Source organism: Zerene cesonia, chromosome 24 (assembly GCF_012273895.1).
Source record: "Zerene cesonia ecotype Mississippi chromosome 24, Zerene_cesonia_1.1, whole genome shotgun sequence".
Taxonomy (NCBI): Eukaryota; Metazoa; Arthropoda; class Insecta; order Lepidoptera; family Pieridae; genus Zerene; species Zerene cesonia.
The window spans coordinates 49,704-57,821 of NC_052125.1; the positions used below are offsets into that span (position 1 = coordinate 49,704).

The 8,118-nt window shown below is 37.6% G+C and overlaps 1 protein-coding gene across 7 annotated transcripts in view; it reads left to right on the forward strand.

The window, feature by feature from the left end:
* Positions 1-2,265: 2,265 nt before the first annotated feature.
* Positions 2,266-8,118, forward strand: part of LOC119836332 (protein daughterless) — a 33,385-nt gene continuing 27,532 nt past the window's right edge. For all 7 annotated transcript variants that reach the window (XM_038361626.1, XM_038361631.1, XM_038361630.1 and 4 more), the window contains exon 1: positions 2,266-2,393. The gene's annotated coding sequence lies outside the window, so the exon portion shown is untranslated. The remainder of the gene's footprint in view (positions 2,394-8,118) is intronic.

Below are 8,118 nucleotides of genomic sequence, written 5' to 3' on the forward strand. Positions count from 1 at the left end.
CTAATCGTATACACTATATCTAACTATAAAATCGTCACAAATTGGACTCGTAAAATTGTGTCACTTTACCATGATTACGGGACGTAATGTTAAACAAAGTGAGTGAAAGAATAGTGAAGTGGTATTTACCCAATAAATACATCGTATCTCTCAGGATAAAGTCACCGTAAGTAATTACAAAGAGCATCTCCCGGTTGATCCTTTCATGAGATCGCCAGCCCTATTCCCAACGCCCAATTGGAAAGAGCAATCCCCTCCCAGCGCGGCGTCCCGCTCGCACGCGCGCCCTCTCGCTCGGTTGAAAGGGGGCGCGGAGCGGCAACGCCGCTTACACTTGATAAAGTTGTAAACTAAGATCATACTTCGATTGTATTGGACAATTTGTTTTCAGATTTGTCCATTGTTCAGTATTTAAGCGCATTTTTTATTAGATGTTTTGAAAAATTATACATGTTTAACGACATATTTGGCCATTGGTGGTTATTTAAACTATATTATTCATAATAATAGTGAGGATAAATATCAATAGGCAAATATAACTTCATTGTTGTTGAAAAATGTATTGAATTAACTGTGTCTGTATTCTGTACTTGGTATTGTTGTAGTCGACGTTTCAGCCGTGGCACGTCCACTGCTGATGTAAGACCTCCCCCAAAGGTTTCCAGTACAATCGGTCACCGGCGGCGGCTTCCAGCGGCTCCTTGCCACTCGGACCAGGTCGTTTGTAGGCGAACCTTGCGGGAAGTGATCTACGCTTGCGGCTAGGACGGCCTGCACGTGCTCCCCATTCCAGAACTATTCAGCCCCAACGGTCGTTGGTTCTACTGTAATTCGTGGGAAATAGTTCTAGAAACTTCTTTCAAGCTGGCTAGCTAGCACAAGCCACACAAGTTCCTCTCCCCTCGAAAGGTATATTTTTTGCAACATTTTTCCATTGACACTGCTCCTATTGGTGCGTGGTGATTATATATTGTAGCCTACATGAAGCGTTCCTCGATATAGAAACTATCAAAAGTAAATTGATTTTTTTCAATTCGTAACAGTAGTTTCGGAGATTGGCGTGCTTATCTAAACCAACTCAAGAATTCTTATAGTATTAGTATTACATACGACATTACACACCACTCAGTTGAATGGACATTGTAGGAATATGAATTACGTACATCGTCACGTTTTTAAAAATGGCTTTGTGCTACCATTTAGCACAGCTCTATCGAAATATCTCCGAGCAAGTTGGACCCCGTTGTTTGTTTACTGTTTCTTCGTGATCTCATACAGCAGCGATTGCACGTGATATTGTAATTTAATTAAAATTACTAATAAGATTATGCGAATTGTTTTCATCACGTATATTGTCCTATTCAATGATAGGTGCGATGATATAACGCCAATTACTTTGAAGAAGTTGAAAAATTTTCCTCAAGTCAACTTATTTGGAAATGTTTCACTTATTTTTAAATTACTTATTAGTAGGTATGTATAGTTCTCACTGAGGTGGTTTTTACACACATTTCCGTGCTAGATGTAAAAAATTCCATCCTTTATAAAAAAACGAACAAAAATTCACTCATTCGAGAAGCCGTAAAACATTAAAATGTTGCAATTATTTAGATCTGCAACTCATACGTCAAACTTACTAAAACTAACTACTTAGTAGCTAAAAGTATAAACTATAAAATAACCACAAATAGCACTCAAATGTAAGTATTATATAGTTTGTAAAAACCATTTCAATGTTTACTACAAGTCCGTAGATCGCGAAGCTCCACTGAAAATAAAAAAAAGTTGTTTGAAACTTTAACCTCATTATTGTTACGTTGTGCGTCGATGCGGCAACGTCGCGCGCGGGCCTGGGTTGCCTGCCGTGAGAGAGCTTTGCGTGATCCGAGTTTGGGAGAATTACTGAATTACGTGTTCAGAGGTGTGTTGTCAATGTGAGGACGTAGGATCAGAAAGATTGTCGTATAGGGCTGATTTTTACATTTTATTTTATCTTGTGCTGACTTTTATAATGATATTTTTGCAAAGATTATGTTGAATCTTGATAACAATACACTCGATTGTAATAATTAAACTAATCTTCAAATTTTTCTTAGGACCCAACCAAAGTTTATTAATTAAAAAATAATGCGATTTTTCCTACTCATATTATACTAACGTATTTGTTGATCTAGTTGTTCTCATCTTTAAATTTTAAATATGATATTGGGAAAATTATTACACCGTTGGCAACTCAACCACGCAGTGAGTGAGCGGCAGTCGCCAGTCGGCCATGGGGTTTCATTGACAGCGGATGTCATTACGCGCGCCGTTTCGCGCCAAGTTTGAAAAGTTTTTTTTTTTTAGTGTTGTGCTACCGTGCTATACTTTGTGTGTTTGTTTGATTGTCGATGGTAAGAATAGTGCTGTGGTGGATGGTGTGAATCCAGGATATGTAAATGGTTTTTGGATTATTGTACGTCTGTATTTAAATAAATTGAAATAGCGGCGCGGTGAGTTCGATGCGTGGAAATAACTTTTGAAGCGTTTTAATCAAATTCTATAAAAAAATGAAAATTTATTATATTTTGATGAAAATGAGATATTTCGATAATTGATTTTAGTTACACAACTTTTGGAACCTTAATTACATTGGTTTATTGTGCGATTTAAAGCGTTTTTTTTTAACATATTCGATGCATTAGTAACGTTTATGATTTCCATTGATGGAACAAATAATACAGATGGTTTGGGAGCATTCGTTTATAATAATATAGCTGAATATTATGCACTACTTATAAGTGTATTTAACGAAAATGTTTTCACTTAGTGATGGTTGAATGTTATGGAACAATGTTTTTTTTTATGAAATCCACTGCACTTCATATATTAAAAACAGCTTTTTTTTAGAAAATATAATAAAATGAAACATAACATCTTCAGTAGTGCTATGAAATACAAGTTGCATTATACCTAATGGGATACAGCCGTTCAGGTAGTTAAGTAAAAAAAAAATAGATTAATTGAACAGCGTCCGATTTTCTTTTTATCTCTTAACGCCTGTGGATTGGGGATTTGAAATAATCATTACAATGGATTCACTGTGGGCCGTTTAAAATAACTTTTTAGCCATTAATTTAAACTTTTCGCATTTCCTCTGCAATTAATCCGGCGCCGACTGATTCGAGAACTTTACGCAATGATCCCGTAGCTGCGATTCTTTTCTGTAGGGCTTGACTCGTAACAAATAATATAAAATCTTACATTTTGTACGTAGATATCTGAACAACTGGAATAACATATAGGCAACTTTTTATCCCGATATTCCTACGGGATACGGACTTACGCGGGTGAAACCGCGAGGCGCAGCTAGTAGGTAATATATGAACCTACACCGCATCCTACAAATGAATCCTATGTATGCAAGTTACTCTGGCACGTAAAAACAATTTATCGGATCTGTATGGAATTTGATAGGAAATAGATTATAATCTGAATAAGCATTAAAACCGCTGACAAATCGTTGTAGTTCGTGTGTATTTATTATAAATAACAAATATGGGAAAGTGCTATGTTTATAATAGACGAATAAATCTCTACTTGCAAAGATTATGGGATAGTTTACTGCAACCCCCACTTCCCTTGGTCACGGCATCACGCATGAACGGTTCGACCGATTTCACGAACGGAGAAGGATTTTAAGAATGAAAGCCCTAAGAAATTTTAGACAAAATTAAAAAAAATAATATTGTGAAATCTTAAAGGCGTGAAGTTAGCGCGAAATCAGGACGAAATCTTTCGGAACTGCAAGTTGTCATATATAATTGTTTGATGTAAACGATTGTTATCACATCACATTAACCTCGTGAGATGGACACACCTATGACTGTTTTAAATAAGATTATAAGATATAATGAGTTGCATAACCACCTGTTGGATGTGAGCCGTACATTGTTTTTAAAGCAATGACGTAGTTTTATAAGCTATGCTATCGTGAAATAACATTCATTTAGTGCGCAATGTACATTGGAAAATGAGGGGCTTACAATGAACCTTCTGGCAATACTGAGTTTGAACAAACGTCAATTGCAGGAAATTAAAAATGAAGCAATATCAAAAATTGACAAACTGCATCATGTTAAACAATTTAAGGTGCGAACTTCTTCTGCTATTACGTGTTCCACAATGGCTTAAATTAGCGATAACTTTTTAGCCATTAATTTAATTCATCGTCGCGCAGAAATGTTTACAAATGCCTTTTGCACAAAGAAACATTGTTTTTCATCTTAAAACGCTCTGAGATAACGCTACCATTTTACAAGTCACATCCGTGTGGTGACCAGATGAGTACACCCCTGCATGCTGGTGCTTGACCCCAAACACACCGAAATCGTAGCCAGTGCGCCCTCAAGAATCAGAAAGGACTCGATAGCACAATTTCTTTGTAACAATTAGCTCGCCGAGCGCCACGTCAGCCGCACAGACCGAGTGAATATTTTATTAGATCGCGAATAAAAATCGATTGCGTACAAGATACCTAATTACAGAGCTGAATCCAATGCAGCGGCTATTAGTCGCCGATAAATTGGTAGCTGCAAAGTAATTCTGTATTATTTACTTCATACACTAGCGCTTTTTAATTTACGTAAGGTTTGTACCGTTTTAAATTGAATATTGATATATAACTATCCCATATGGTTCCCTGAGCGTATTAAAATCAACGAAAATGTAATGGATAGCACATGTAATGAATAGGTGTGATTTGAACGACCGTTGTGTGGACTGCAGGCTGAAGGCTGAAATGCGTTTGCCTAAGATCTCGTAATGAGTCAAAGCACTCGCTCTGGATAAATGGGCTGATGATGAAATAGATGTCGATCATCTATGAGTTAGCAAATATGACCTAATTATATCAATATGTGACAGTACATGTAACAGACCCTGTTTCAGTTCTTTTAAAAGCGATAAGTAGTGTGAGCGACCATTCAAATTGTTGCTATCAATGAAACTAGGTATAATTTAGTTTAAGAAAACTGAATAAATCGAATGGAAAATCTGATAATTCAAACGTAGGTATCGACGATTTTTTTGATTATCATTGAAAATATGAATACCTTGAGTGGCCGCTGGGAATCGAACCTGGTATCGGATGGTGATCGGCAAAAACGTCTGCGTCCTCATCGGGACGGGTCGTGAATAACAAGCGTATGTAATGCTTTATTGATGTTCACATTGTTCCCAGAATTGGGACAGTGACCGCGGATTATAAACATTTTAGTGTGCTATTTGTAACATAGGTTTTGTTTTTTCTTCGTGCTTAACTGGCTGATGGGGAGGGTCCACATATAACACTTCTCTAAAGCGGTTTGAAGTCACACATTGGGGCTGTAGTCGGTAGGAATATCGGTAGGGTATCTATGTTAGAACTTCCCACTTAAAAAGAAGGGTTCACACATAAGAGTGCATCAGAAACATTATTACTACTTATAATAAAACGAAATGTCGCATACGCAGCTTATTCTGGATTTTAGCTATCCCAATCTCTTGTCCGGATTGCCATATCTGTAACGCAGTATAGGCTAGACATCAGTTAATGTGCACTACCACATCACTCAACCGGTAACGATCAATACTTGTCTACATCACACCAGAATTTCTTCATTTTGACAAAAGCATTCGTGAAAAGCAATCATTGTTGAACATATTCTATTCCTCCGAGGTCACAAAAAGTATCGACCTATATTATTTTTTCTGCTTTAGGGGTTTTGGGTGATTCCGAGGGAATAAAGAATCAACGTTGAATTGCCATCATAAAAAAATCTCTTTACGTTAATATTAGGTAGTCCCCTTTTTTTATGAAATTGAAGGGAAAGTGCAATTACCCCCTCACCGGATGGCCTTACACAATGCGGGTGTCAGGTTCGATTCCCGTAAGGTGACACGAACAACTCGTGAGACATCCGTTATGCGACATCCGTCTTGATTTGTGACCTCACAGGTAAACAGTTTAAACTTGAATTGTTTACGTATTGAACAATTGTACGGGAGGCGTGGGACAGTTCCGGTGTCACTATATTTACGAAATAAATTTGCGCTATGGGTCTCCCATATCTATTAAATTAAAACATTGAATATAATTTCTAATTTGTCCGTTATCATTATCATTACATAAAATATATTTCTACTTTTATTCGCAGCGGAACTAAAACGTATAATATTTTCAAGACGTATACATACAAAGAAGTGACAGCCGATCACGAGTGGTGTCCACTAACACGGAAAACTTTTCCCCGCGCATTCGAGCGATTGAAATGCAGCCAGCGGCGCATAAATGATTCATCCCGCGCGAACCCCGCGGATTCCTGCATTAATCGTGTCCTTAGCGAGCACAGCTATCTCGCATCTCGTTGATGGACCGGAATACAGATATATTAGACTCTTTTGCTATAGTATTCTCTCCCATTTACTTTATCGCAACATATATATATATGTACCTTGGGCTGCTACGTCGCCTATTAGAATGTGGTTCTTCTGGTTCACAATTATTGAATGGCTTAGCTAGAAGCGGAAAAGTGTGTGCAGTATATTCGGTGCTATGGGTTCGGTTGAAATATTCTCGGGTCTGGTATGGACAATGAATGTTCCTGTTAATGAATACCTAATAGGCAATTAGCTACGGATATGCTGTCAAAACAGAAGTTAATAATGGACTGGTAGACTTATTACTAAAACTGGAACGTGGAAAATTAATTCTATGGAAAAATAATATAAACTGTACCCATTTACCAGCTAACTATCATCGCTGTAATAATTATCTGTGCTGATAGACTTGATTTATAGCTTTTTTCTAACGAAGGTCTATGTCCGAAAACTTAAATAAAAATAAATAAATTTACACATTATTGAAATAAATTTCAAAGAAGAACGCGCTATCTCAATTGGTCTGTGAGAAGGCACCGTGAGAAGCTATAAAACAATCAATTTACATGCGTCGCGTATTGAAGATGGAATATTACCGTTCCGTCGCTAGTATATGATATAGTTAAGTATGCAGGAATGCGGGGCAGAGCGAGCGATTGCGGCGACGTACTGTCTGCTAGCCGCTGCAGGGCGGCCGCGCGCGCGCCGCCGCCTGCGTGCGCGTTGCGTTGGCCGTGGTGCCAGTAGGAGAGTACACCTGTACCACAGTAGCAATGTCGGCTTAGACTTTATCAAGCATTATGTTGCCCACAGTTTGACCCGCGTAAATATGCTTTTCCTTTAAATTCCAATGTTACTATGGGACAGACAAAATTGTAAAAAAATATTTTGGTTTATGTACGGTATATATATTTGTATACATTGTCTGTTTTAATTGTAAAATACACGACAGGCTCGTGCGTCGGCTGTGGCGGGCGCTCGCCTCGCGCGCCTCCGCCCTGCGCGCTGTGTAGCTACTCACAATAAGTGAATAATCAGCGGAATGCGCTTTGTGCTGCAAGACATCTCATATTTGTTTCATAGAAATAGGATATGCTATTGCCGGATTGTACATTTTCATTGATCAATATGGAGTATATATTATGCGAGTTCTATTAAGATGGTATACGATTGAGTTCCAATCGTGGATCGCGGATCTAGTCTAGATCTAGATCGAGATCTAGAATTTGTATGCAATTGGACGTGGTTGGCTCACATAGATTTAATTGTTCTCACTAATTAATATACTCCAATTTAATTAAATAATCGTGATGGTAATCAATTTCGATGCCTAAACGGCTGCGCTGCCGAATACAGTACACAGTAACTACGCAGGTACAGTGGGCAAATACTTTTTAGGCATATGAAGCGCATTTCCTTGGGAAGCATTTTAGATCTCGTATTATAAAAAATATTTATCGCTTCATTTATATTCATAAGTAATGATTCTCAAACATGAATTAATCAAACCAATCTCCGACCGAGTAGAAGGAAAATCGGAACCTTATAACTTACAAGAATGTTTTTCTCATGTGAATAGATCGGAATGTCTGCACGGAATACGCAGGTCAAGTAAGTTTATTGAAACACTACTATACATTGTCTGCATATACTTAGTCTGGCCATAAATACTGTTACACTTAATTATAAAAAAATATTACATTTGAATTTCGAATCTGT